Source organism: Malaclemys terrapin, chromosome 8 (assembly GCF_027887155.1).
Source record: "Malaclemys terrapin pileata isolate rMalTer1 chromosome 8, rMalTer1.hap1, whole genome shotgun sequence".
Classification (NCBI taxonomy): Eukaryota; Metazoa; Chordata; order Testudines; family Emydidae; genus Malaclemys; species Malaclemys terrapin.
The window spans coordinates 95,910,542-95,924,163 of NC_071512.1; the positions used below are offsets into that span (position 1 = coordinate 95,910,542).

General features: G+C 42.3%; 1 protein-coding gene across 2 annotated transcripts in view; it reads left to right on the plus strand.

Moving 5' to 3' along the window:
• DAB1 (DAB adaptor protein 1) overlaps positions 1–13,622 on the plus strand; it is a 701,405-nt gene that overhangs the window by 112,832 nt on the left and 574,951 nt on the right. The window contains exon 1 of one of the 2 annotated variants that reach the window (XM_054038506.1): positions 10,216–10,288. The exons of the other annotated variant lie outside the window; for it this stretch is intronic. The gene's annotated coding sequence lies outside the window, so the exon portion shown is untranslated. Of the gene's footprint in view, positions 1–10,215; positions 10,289–13,622 lie in introns of those variants that run through there. 2 annotated transcript variants of the gene reach the window in all.

The window sequence follows — 13,622 nt, forward strand, 5'->3', positions numbered from 1 at the left end:
ATGGAGCTAGGTTGTTTTCAGTGGTGGCAGATGCCAGAACAAGGAGCAATGGTCTCAAGTTGCAGTGGGGGGAGGTATAGGTTGGGTATTAGGAAAAACTATTTCACTAGGAGGGTGGTGAAGCACTGGAATGGGTTACCTCGGGAGGTGGTGGAATCTCCATCCTTCGAGGTTTTTAAGGCCTGGCTTGACAGAGCCCAGGCTGGGATGATTTAGTTGGGGTTGGTCCTGCTTTGAGCAGGGGGTTGGACTAGATGACCTCCTGAGGTCTCTTCCAACCCTAATCTTCTATGATTCTGTTTTCTGTAATATGATGAATAGAGAGATTTTACAGGGTATTTCCATTCTTGTGCAAGCCATATCAATAGAAACATCTCCTCCTTTATCTACACAGTGTTAGGGAAGGCCTACTATGTCTCCCTATTCTTCCATGAGCTAAAGAAAGGACTACAATGCCCCCCTTCTCCTCATCCACTTACCCTTCTACTCAACTTCTTGACAATGCCAGTGGGGAGAACTTAGCCAGCTTTCTAGATCCCTTCACATACCAATAAGAAAGAGTGCATCAGGCTCACAATCAGCCACCCTCCATCAAAAGAGAGAGCTAGTTTTCAACCACAGATGAATGACATGTAGCTTAGAATTGGGTGTATTGGTTATCCCTAGTGTATCTAATAGTTATTTCCCGACTCCTGTTCCTCTGCCTAATCTGTCTGTTTAGGTTTTCATACTGTACCCCTCTTCACTTTAATAGAGAGAGGTTAACTACTGTCTTTATGGTTAAGGCATTACTAGTCTGGAACGTATGAGGCCAGGCTTCAATTACCAACTCTGCCACAGACTTCTTTTGTAATCTCGGGTAAGTCACTAAAATCTCTCCTCAGTTAGGTGGGGAGAAAAATATTTCCCTACCTCACTGGAGTGTTGTGTGCTACAGGGATGAGTGACTTGGAAAGGCTTGTGCTTTAAAATAAAGAAACACAAAGAAATGACTTAATACTAACATGGACCCCCGTGCACCCCTCTCCCCTCCCCACATACTTAAAAATTTAAATCAGCTGGTGTAATAGTGAGGAAACCTATTGCTGATTTTAGGAAGAGCACATACCCAGGTGAAGATGTAGCCTCGCCTGCTCTCTGCATTTCAGATGAGGATGATAAGAGTCAGTAAAAATTACATCAACAGACTGCCACAATAGTTGAGGGACTAGGGTGAGTGAAGAGCTGTCAGAGCTACAGGATTAGATTTTGGGATGGAAACGGGCATAATCTGAAATGCAGACAGACAGAGAAGCCTCTTCAGAATGCAGTGATGTGATGGGCGAGGATGACTGGCATATTAATGATGTCCGAATGATCAAATGTACTCCAGCTCTACGTAAAGCACTCCTCTGATGTTACTGGGAAGAATTAAGAAGTTAAATTTAGATGTAGAGTGGATCCAAGACCTTTAGAGTAAAGCTGTGTCGAGGCTTGTTGTAAAAAGCTTCAGTGGCACAGTTAATGTACATGCGAGGCAGAAACCATGCTAACTGGCCTCCAGAAAGAGAACCCCAATATCTTTCATTCCCCTTCAAACGTTAAGAGGGAAGAGCGGTTTGCTAGTCCATTGTCTTGGGGCAAGTACTGGTAGGAATGGAGTTGGGAGAAGGTTACTATTCTAAATCTAGCAGTGCACAGTGGCAGAAGGGTGTCAACATAGATCTGCCAGATGGAGCATGCTAAAGGGCAGCCTGCTGAGCAGACAGAGCCACAATCTTGCAGAGCCAAGCACACCGAGTGCACCAACTCCCTCAGGAAAAATGGAACAGCAAAGAGTATTATAGAATCATAGAAATGTAGGGCTAGAAGCAACCTCGAGAGGTCATCAAGTCCAGCCCTTGCACTGAGGCAGGACCAAGTAAACTCTGATAGGTGTGTGCCCAACCTGTTCTTAAAAACATCCAATGATGTGGATTCCACACCCTCCCTTGGAAGTCTATTCCAGGATTTAACGACACTTAGGCCTGTTTTACACTGGGGGGGGTGGGGTGGGAGGCTCGATCTAAGTTGCATAACTTCAGCTATGTGAATAACGTAGCTGAAGTCAACATGCTTAGATCAACTTACTGTGGCGTCTTCACCGTGGTGAGTCGATTGCTGCTGCTCCCCTGTCAACTCTGCCTGCGCCTCTCACCGAGCTGGAGTCAATGGGAGAGTGCTCGGGGATCGATGTATTGCGTCTAGATCCGGATGGTAGTGAAGACATACTCTTAGAGTTTTTTCCTAATATCTAACCTAAACCTCCCTCACTGGAGTTTAAGCCCATTATGTCTTGTCCTGCCTTCAGTGAACACGGAGAATAATTGATCCCCCTCCTCTTTATAACAACCCTTAACATATTTGAAAGCTGTTATCAAGTTCTCAAGACTAACACACCCTGTTTTTAACCTTTCCTCATTGGCCAAGTTTTCTAAACTTTTTTTTTTTTCCCCCTCTCCTCTAGACACTCTCTCTCCAATTTTTCCACATTTTTCCTAATGTATCATGCCCAGAATTGGACCCAGTACTCCATCTGAGGCTTCACCAATGCCAAGTAGAGTGGGACAATTGCTTCCTGTGTCTTACATGCAACAGTCCTGCTAATACATCCCAAAATATTAGCCTTTTTCACAACTACCGTAACTCCTATTCAGTTTGTGATCCACTATAACCCTCAGATCCTTTTCAGCAGTACTACTGTCTAGTCATTTATTCCCCATTTTGTAATTATGTATTTGATTTTTCCATCCTAAGTGTAGTACTTTGTATGAGTCTTTGATTAGTTTTGTCTTGTTTATTTCAGACCAATTATCCAATTTATCAAGGTCATTTTGAATTCTAATCCTGTCCTCCAAAGTGCTTCAACCTCTTACAGGTTGGTGTCATCTGTAGATTTTACAAGCATACTCTCGACTCCATTAACCAAGTCAAAATATTGAACAGAACCGGATCCAGGACTGATTCCTGCAGGATCCCACTAGATAATCAAACCCTCCCAGTTTGACAGCAAACCATTGATAATTACTCTTTGAGTATGGTCTTTCGACCAATTGTGAATCCACCTTTGGTGCACATCTAGACCACATTTCTCTAGTTTGCTTATGAGACTGTCATATTCATAATTCTAGTAAATTGATTCATGAAGGCAGCACCTGGGGGTGCATATTCAGATTATTTGGCAGTATCAGTATGTAGCTGCATTTGATAAAGATCCAAACCAAAATTCCACAATCTAGGGGGGATATGAATTGAAACCCCTCTTTAGAGACAATATTTGAAGTTGGTCCCATTAAAGTTGATGGTAAATCTCCCAATGGCTTCGATGGAAGTAGAATTCCATCCAAGATGTTTCAATGGACAAGGCAAACCTAACAAGATACTAGAGAGCTATTGGTAGCATGGGCAATATAGCATAACAAAGTATGCCAACAATAAAGTAATAATAATGGACAAAATTGCATAAGATCAGATATTTTATAATGGGCACAACATTCTCTTTTCTTTCCCCGTTCTCCCTGATTTTCTTTTCTTCCTGTGACTCTCAAGCCATTAGCAGTAGAAAGAGGCAAATTTGTGGCTGTATTTCTATCTCCGTATTTTTCAGGGTCTTGGGTGGTCATCTTAGAGACTAATGCTGGTCATGGTTTGTGGTGCTTGCTTCCAGGAGTCTTAAAAGAACAGGTACAGGAGCTTTTGCTGACACGGGAATTCGAGGACATAAATAATGCCTCTAAATTGCAAATTTTAAAGTTTTTATAGCTCCATGCACTATGGCATTATGAAGTCAATTTTAATAAATCTTCTCCTTTTATCTTCTGCATGATGACTTTCCTTTAAGTTCTTACCCTGATGGCAATTTTCCACTTTGCCAGCCAAAGGAGTGTATGCGTACAGAACGTCCATGGCCACGGAAAGGTTAATGGTAGGAAAATGTAGTGACATCGATGTAATTTTATTAGGTTGAAACTCAGAGATCTTCTTCATTATTGGCTCTTTTATATAACAAAAGTTAACAAATTTAAGTACAAAGTAAACTACATGAGTGCATGCAGCTCATTAAAAAATGAAGAGAAAGTGAAAAGGGCTACAGCAAGGAATGCTAATTTGTTGCACTTCTAAAGTGCCTTCTCTATAAGGATCTCAAAGTACTTTAACATTAATTAATTGAGTCTCAAGTATCCCTAGAGACCCTGCATCCGAAGAAGTGAGGTTTTTACTCACGAAAGCTCATGCCCAAATAAATCTGTTAGTCTTTAAGGTGCCACCAGACTCCTTGTTGTTTTTGTAGATACAGACTAACACGGCTACCCCCTGATACAAGTATCCCTAGAGTTTAGGTGAGTTTACAAATAGGAAACTGAAGTACAGAAGGATAATGTTACTTATCCAAGGCTGATAGGAAGTCTAGAGTAAAACTCAGGTGCCTTGATTCCCAATCTTGTGCTCTAACTACAAGGCATTCTTTTTCTTTTAGACTGGACTCTTTTTAAGACCGGGATTGTCTTCATTTTTTGCATTGTACTGAGCACATTGTCAGCACTAAGTAAACAAATTAATAATAATCGGAGAGATTTATAGTCACACACAATTTATTTTAGAAAAGTCCTACCCCAGTCAAATACAGATTTCTTGGCTGCATGCCAACTGTGGGATAACTACCTTTTAGGGATATGGGGAGAGAGCCCATTGTTCTCAGAAAATCACGCACCTGAAAGGGGTCAACTTCCATTCCAGTAGGACAACTTCAGTTATCTTGACAGCTGCATAAACATAAAAAGAATGAAAGAAAGATCCTATAATGGTCTAAATTACAATTTCACCCATGTCTAATAACCTATATTAGCTGCCGTGGGTTCTGAAAATTCTTGGTAACATTTGAATTCTTTATATATAAAAGCATATTTAGAGGAAGACAATTTACATCATGCTGGCACTGCTGTGCATTCCATTTTACAGACACACAAAAAGACCAAGATCCTTGCCCAATGGAATTTACTGTCCAAATCAGACAGAAAACCAATAGTAACTCCTGATGGTAGGAAGAGGGATTGAGGAGTGAAAAGACAACAGCAATAAAGGAGATGGGAAAATAGATATTGGGAGTGTGCTTCGCCCTACCCCAAAGGAAAACAGGTCAGATTGGTAATAGAAGTGGTTGAAATTTTTCACACAAAGTGGTTCTTGTTTTGTTTTTGTTTTGTTAGACTATGGCCATTTTTCAAAATTAATACTTGGAGTGAAAAATTGTGGACTGTATGGACATTTTCCATTTTTTGTGACTTTTTTTTTATGGATAACTTTTATCAAAATATTTGTTCACATTATTGAAATTTTAGTTTTCCTATAAGAAAGCATCATTTCTGGCAATATTAATTGGAACTTTTGATTAAATTTTTGGTTACAAATGTTGTGGACCCATTTTCTGTTACTCATTTTAAATCCTGTGAAATACAAACCACTATGTTTTTAAATAAATAAATTGCAATTATTCCTTTTATGTTTTTTGACCAGCTTTAATAGTAGTTTTAATTTGTATACAATGGGCACAATTTTCAAAAGTGCCTCTTTGACTTATGCCTGACCTACAGACAGTTTTCATACTGGTATAATTATATTGGATAAGACTGTTTTTTGTTTGTTTGTTTGTTTGTTTTGGTTAGTTTGTTTTTGTAGCCAGTATAGTTATACTGATACAAATTATTAGTATAGATTCAATTATGCTGGATGTACTCACTCTTGTCTTTTCTATTTATATGGTGCCTTATACCAGTATAGCTTATTCCTCTTACCTTGTGGGAATAAGCTATATGAGTATAAGCACAATTACACTGTTATAACTGTGTCTACACTAGGATGGTTGGACCACCTTAACTATACCAATATAGTGTAAATGTTACGCAATATTTCTTGTATATTGTTTCGTTTATGGCCAGGACCTTGTGTGCAGATTAGGAAGGTAGCTGAGCACAGCAAGTCTTAAGTGGGTCATTTGGAAGAGGATAACAAGACCACTATGGGGACATAAGAAAATGGAAGTTGCCCCAGGCACGAGGGAATGGTGTTAAAAGAGGGATGGAAATAAAGAAAAATAAAGGTGGGCAGAGGATAGGGCTCAAGGGAAGGGAGAGATGTGGAAGAGCAGAGGGGGAAGAGAGTGTTGGCAGGAGTGACTGGAGGTCTGCAGGCTTCTGTGATACAGAACTTCCATTGACTCTGCCAGCAGAGCAGTGACCGGGATATGCCCTTGGGATTTATCCAGACTGCAGGTTATGTTGGAAACCATTTTCAAAAACAATCCAGCAAAGTTTTAACATGGTTAGGATCCACACCTTCCATATCTAAAGACTGTTCTAGTCATCTTTAGAAGCAGTCTGTTGACTACTTTGTGGCGAAGCATAGTTCCAGCTATCCTATTTTCTTTTTTGTTAGAAATGAAATAAAACCACCACCACCCTATCCACAATGCAAATGGAAACTGACTTAGCAACAGCCATGTTGGGAAATAGTGGTTGAAAGCATAATTCATGCTGTAGTGTCCACTAGGTCAAAAGGTCACTGAACCTAAGTTGCCTGGGGATGTTATCATCATAGGCTGGTAGGAATACTTCATATTGTCAGTGTTCAAAATGGATATTCCACAAACTCGTCCTATGAATGTTGTTTCCTTTGAAATTAAGGCAGTTTTTCTGGAAGCAAGATGAAAGGAAAAATAATATGGAAATACCTCCAATACACCACAGATATTGACTGGCAAAAATTATCTGTTGCTCTTTGAGGCATTCAACCATCTTTTTGTTCTGTGTTTGTACCATGCCTAGCACAATGGGGTCATGGCCCATGACTGGGACTGCTAGAGGCTATGGTAATGCAAATAATAATAATATAGTTGTATTGTCCACTAATTCTAGCATCACTTTTTTTCAGCTCCCACGCGTAGGGCCGGCTCTGGCTTTTTTGCAGCCCCAAGCAAAAAATGCCGGGCCGGCCGGAGCAGAAAAGGGTGTGGGGAAGAGAGGAGAGGAGGAAAACAAACCTGCCCCCGGCCGGAGCGGCAAAGGGGGGCGGGAAACAAACCTGCCCCCGGCCGGAGCGGCAAAGGGGGGCGGGAAACAGAAACAAAATACCTGCGGGGTGGCGGGAGCGTGGGTGCAAGGGGACTCCCGGCCCTGCAGACCCCGGGCAGTGGAGTGCACACCCTGGCTAGTGGGGGGAGGAAGAAGGGGGGGCCCCCAGGGCTTCCTTAAGTGGGGCGCTGCCACACGGCCCCTCCGCGCGTGCCGCCTGCTGGGAGGGCTCCGTGCCACTCCGGTCGGCAGGCAGGGAAGGATGCGGGCCGCCCTCCGGGCTTGCTGCAGAGCGCTCCCGTCCTCAATGCCGCCACCCCCTACAGGGCAGCAGGGGCAGCAAACCAAAAAGAAAAACCTGCAGGGGCGGCCAAAGCGGTGAAGCAGGGAAAAAAAAAAAAAAAAAAGAAAAGGATTAGATGGAATGCCGCCCCTTGGAATCTGCCGCCTCAGGCCCAAGCTTGCTCCGCTGGTGCCTGGAGCCGGCCCTGCCCACACGGCTCTAAAGTGTGTGGCATTATTTGAATGTCTTTCGATGATTTGGGGAGCTTCCCCTGCAGGATGATCTTGATGCAAGAGCATCTTATCTTTTTGAAACAGACATTACAGGAGATGTAAGTGTTACATAATTTTGTATAAAAATATTACCTCAGTGTCAGAAGAAACCTGCACTAACATGTTTAGTAAATACATGGTGCAGTTACATTAGTTGCAGGAGAGCCGCCAGCTTTTCTGCCACCCTAGGCGGCGGAAGGTTCCACCCCGAAATGCCGCCCCCCACAGAAGTGGCGGAAGGTCCTGTCGCCGAAATACGGCTGCAGTTGCCGCCCCTCAAATTGTAGCACCCTAGGTGACTGCCTAGGTTGCCTAATGGGTTGCGCCGGCCCTGATTAGTTGTATAATATACAGCTTTTTAAGTGTCAGTTCTGCCATTGAATGTGTGCACACATCATCTACTGACTTAAATGGGAATTGTGCATGTGCACTGAAGGGCAGGATTTTAGCCCTAAATGCCTTAATTCTCCGACTATGACTTTTATTTACTAGCTGACCTTTTAGAATTAGAACGGTTTGTTGAAATGTTAATGTTCGTGTAACGAGGACAGGAGGATGATGGGGCGATTTTCTATGTAACGGTACGTTTCCCTTCTTCCTGCACCTCCGTTTAACTCTTCGTTGAAGGATAGGCTGCAGTGCTTTCTTTCCAGGACTTTTCAAAAAGCATTACACAGCGTTAAACCTCAGGGCTGTGGTATGTAAAACCCTGATAAATGGATGTTAATTATTCCTTGTCACTTTCAAAGAGAGCGCACCATGCACTTTCTTCGCAAAACACACATTTAATACAAACAAAATTCATTGTAACTAGTAGAAAATGTTGTAAATAGTATTCTGAATACTATGAATAACTTTTAAACTGTAACTCTACTGATGTTCCTTATACAGACTCTCCCCCTTTTGTTGCTGTTACAAACATTTAAATGTAAGGTTTCGACATACACTTTTTTCCTATACTTTAGCACACATATCAAAACACATTCCCCTCTGATCTTCTCTTGGGGATGATTTCTCAGTTTGGATGGTGTGACCATAGTATGTAGTGTGTGTCACCTGGACTCTTCAGAGTTTGAGAAATGGTGGACCACACGCTGGACCAAATATTATCATAATGAAGGGCTTCCCTGGTAAATAGAGCTGGAATAGCACTAACCTGTTTCCAAAGTGCTCCAGGGAATGGGCACCAGCACTCACCCCGGACACATCTCTTGGTCATGCGTGGATCAGCTGCTGAGTCCACAGGGCTGTCTTTAATTGCTGTATGTATAACCTTCCCCCCCCCCCCCCCGCACAACTCCCCGTGCTCTGATTGGTTCAGCTCTCAAAGGGTGACTAGGGTGTGCCTTGCCAACAATGAAAACTTCCTTCATAGCCTCAGAAGTAGCTACTGAGCAGATTGAGTAACTGCCACACCCTGTTCTGAATGTTTCTGGATCCTTCTAGCCGAGTTTCCCTGCCCTGCTCTCTGAATGTGTGCAAGAGACGCATAATATCCAAGTAAGATCTATGTCTCCTTCCTTCCTCCTTCTCTCCCTCTCCCTGGGAGAAACAAAGTCAAATGCTGCAGTATAAAGCATGCAGGTTACATTTACACTGTGGTTAGAAAATGTAAGGCACTAAATAAGTGCCAACAACCGGATTCCGCCCTAAATTTCAATTGTGCAGTTCCATTGAGTTCTGTCGATTCGCATTGATTTCTGCCATGTGTAACTGAAGGGAAAATTTGGCTCTAGGTGGTGGTGTTGCTAGAATCCCAAGGACATCCCACTCTATCAGAGAACATAAAGGAGAGTTGCTCTGCACAGACTCCATCTATTTAATTCCAGTGATGATTTTTAAGAGAGAGGAGATTGTGGTGTCTGTCCAGACTTGGAGAGGGAAGAGAGAAATAATAGCTTTACTTCTAAACAAAATACTTATACATTCTGATGCCTTTGAGAACTACAGTAATCATACACAGTCTTGGAGTTGACTACAAGTCAACTTGGAGGAACTGAAAACTCTACTTTTCCTAATGCACTTCCAGCTGCCGGGCTGAAAACAATTTAGTTATTTACAGGGTTTTTCTTCCCCCCCCCCCCCCCCCACAAATAAAATATCACGCCAATGCTCTGTGGGCCCATGGAAGTTTGATTAAATTGATTAGAGTTTGTTCAGAGTTAAGACTCTTTCAGAGCAGAGTTTTGTAAATAAATTAAAGTTTGCCAGATGTGTACTTAGCTTTTAGTCTGTACAAATGTCACACTCTCAATGGGTTGGAATGTACTGAACAGGGCTATTGTATCAATATTACAGCCACATTGCTCAATGGATTTCTTCTTTTAAAAAGCCCCACCATATGGGACATAAAACAGGTCCTTGCCATTTGTGTTCATTAATGATCTTCTGGAACATTTGGCAAGAAATGGGTTGTTGGACCTCATGCCCTGGCCAAATTCCAGTTTGGGTAATTGTATTCTACATGCCTAAATTCCCCCAGTAATTTCAATTAGCTGTGGTATTGTCCTTCATGGCTTGTCCTAAATTGTTTCATAGTGTTGCTGTGCTGTTAAACTGTTGCTGCATTCCATCCCAGGGATAGGTAAAGTGTTCCTGGCCTCACAATTTGTAAAGCATTTTCTTTGGGAGGAAAGGACTAGATACAGGTAAGATATTTGCATTCTTTCTTTTAGAAATATTGAGGGCGAGTTTTCTGTTCTGTTTTTTGGGGGGTGGGGGGGTGGAGCAGAGAGTGGCATTTAAAACACCGTTGTGACAAACATCACATGGTTGTGATCGCTTTAAGTATGGAGTGTTTTTAAAAATATCAAACATAAAATCAAGATCATATGTCTTCATTATGCTTGTATAAAGGACACGTTTCATGCCTAATTCACTGATTTTTAGTGTCTATGACTTGGTCAACAATTTACTTGGGACTGGGAGCAAACGATCTGCTAGTGCCAAAAGGGAGAATTTAAACCGGATCTGGATGGAGTCCAGTATGTGAGCAGAGTCTAGATGAAGATGTATTTGTGTTCAGCGAACGGGGATGCAGCCATCCTTATTCAGATTGATCACATGGTCACATTTGGGATTTACCAAGTCCTTGATCTTCGAGACACTGTATGAGCTGATTCCATTTGGCTGCACTCTCAAGTCAAGCCTGAATTGCAGAAGATAAAACCTGCTGCAGAGTGCATACTGTTACTGTTCTTTCGATCCACTACTCACCTAGCCCCAAGACATCACACCTAAGGTTAAAAAGATTGAAGCTTTGATGACTAAGAAGCATAAATAATTTTACAAGAAGCATCTGTAGTCAACAGGGTCACTGAACAAGGGCAAATAACATGATTCGGGTGCCCAAGCTGGGAACTATCCCTAAGGAATTGAGAATAAGTGTAAGTGTTATCCTATATCAACTGAGTTGGCATGCTGCCTTTTAGGCCTGCAAACCCTACCAGTCACTGGCAGTGAAAGTCGGCCCGTGGGGGGGGGAGGGTGGGAGGGAGGGGAAGTCTTCCTTGCTCCAGAAAACATCCCTACTGTGTCACTAACTCTTCTTCACACAGCCTCAGTAAGTCTGGGGCAATCAACAGCTATGAATGACTTCTTTCTGTGGTGTTTAAATATATCTTTCATATACCACAATTAAACCAAAAATACTGTGTGGCCTGGGCATTTTTGGAGGAAAAAGTTGGCTTGCCAGCCAGATAAAATGACAGCTTTAAACCTGAGCCCTTTTCAAGTGGCAAACAACCCCTAGCTGTATGTTTTGAGAGAGGTTATTCTCCCTGCTGCACCTTTGCTAATCTTTCTTTCAAAAACAGTGTCTTGCTGCTTTTTCTAAACTTCAAATATTTAAGACCCTTATAGGGTTGCCACCCATCCTGTCTTTACCCACATAATCCGGTTTCTAATTTATGTGTCCAGGTGTTTAGTGTTGCCAGGCACCTGGTTTTGGGGGGACCTGGCAACTCTAAATGGCACGTGAACCAAAAGCCTGGTTACAGCGGGGCAAGGGGAGGGGCTGGGTCATTAACCTGCACCAGCCCCTGCTCAACCAGGGCTGTGTCCTACCTGTAGGCATTCTCCTTGAGATGATTCAGGGAGGGGGAGAGAGGAGCGAGTGATGGGGCGGGGCTTCAGGGGAAGAGGCAGAGAAGCGGGCAGGACCTCAGGAGCAGGGGCAGTGAAGGAGACAGGGGCCTTGGGGAAGAGTGTGGGGCAGAGGGTGAGGTCTCAGGGGTCTGGTTGCCAGGAATTAGAAAAGTGGCAATCCTAAATCCTTACTCAAGCAAAGCTCCCAATTGAGGTTCCTTTATTCTATTTATTTATTTATTTATTTATTGTGCTTGAGTAAGGTCAGTCTTGGCCCTGAAGTGGAAGGAAACTTGCTCTTGAAATGCTTGAAAACAACCTATCAAAGAAATATCATTGAGAAATATTTGTATTAATAAACTTTACATCCTTTCAACCAGGGCAATAATTGCAAGTGTTCATACAGCTCTCTGATGTGCATGTTTTTTTGAACATTTAATATGTTGTGGTGGTGGTGGTATAGCTCTGAGAATTACCTCAGAGCGATACCACCTGCCTCAATATCTTAGGTCCCAATTCTGCCACCCTTATTCATGTTGAGTAATCTTCACTCCAAGGGCAGTTTGATTAGTTGATTTCTATTAGATTACACCTCTACCCCGATATAACGCGACCCGATATAACGCAATAAAGCAGCGCTCCGGGGGGGGGGGGGGGGACTGCGCACTCCGGCGGATGAAACCAAGTTCGAAATAATGTGGTTTCACCTATAACATAGTAAGATTTTTTTGGCTCCCGAAGACGGCGTTATATCGAGGTAGAGGTGTACTTGTGGTGGAAGGCATGACTCAACACAGAAAAGCAGGCAAAGATAGGGCAGGACCATGGGATTCTGAATTTCTTTCAGTTCAGCCAAATATGTATTTTTTTCACTATATGTCTAGTTCTAGTGAGCACAAACAAAGAGTTTCATGAACAGCAAAACCACTAGACTTATTTGTAGTGTATATTGGCAAAAGCAATGATGGTTTACATAATCTTCTTGTGAAGATTCATTTTGGAGCCCATAGTCAGAGGTAGTTCAGATCTAAGTCCCATTTTATTTCAACTCCCATCTCTCTCTTACGGTTGGTGGGAAGTGGTAGCATTTTGTGGATTTGGCCCTTCTCTAGTTTTTGGTGTGTCCAGTGCTTTTTCTGAAGGGTGTCTTTAATAAATCCTATTGTTTATAAGTTCAGCCCGTTGCACTGTCTATGGTTAAATCATCCCACTGGAAGCTTTAACAGTTCGAATGTAATACATTATTGTCACAACTTCCGTTTCAAAAGTGACTGGCACAGAGTGCGTGCTCTGATTTGTTGTTTGGTGGTAAACAGTGTATAACTTACTGAATCTAAACAAATTAACTTTTTGCAATATTGACATGTCTGTATAGCTGTTAAACAAAGCAAAGATTAATAAAGTACAGGCTAGCACTATAAAGCACAGGACCAGATCCTGTGTACCTTCAACTCCCAACAGAGGGAGTTGAGGGCGCTTAGCGCTTGGCAAGATCAGGCTTGTGATTAGAGGTGTACTCTATGCGGGCATTTCTGAGCTTCCAAGTACAACCGACTTCTAAAAATCTTGTGTTGACTTAATGAGAAAATGAGTTCTTTCCACTTATGCACCTTGAAATAAATACAGTAATATCTCATTTGCCTACTTTGTGCAATCTGTTTTGTTTCCAAGTTTGACATCATTAAATCAGCTGCAAGCGAGTCTTTGAAACGAGAAGTTTTTAAAAGTGTGATGAAAGCTTAAATTGCCTTTCTCTCTTGGCCCTGAATTCCATAGCTTCTAAGTACAGAATGTCAGAGTAACTGCTAAAAATCCCTACCACCCTGAAGAGTAAATTGAATTAATGGTGTACATAATAAATCAACATCTGTATGTGGCAGCTATGAATTGTCAGAG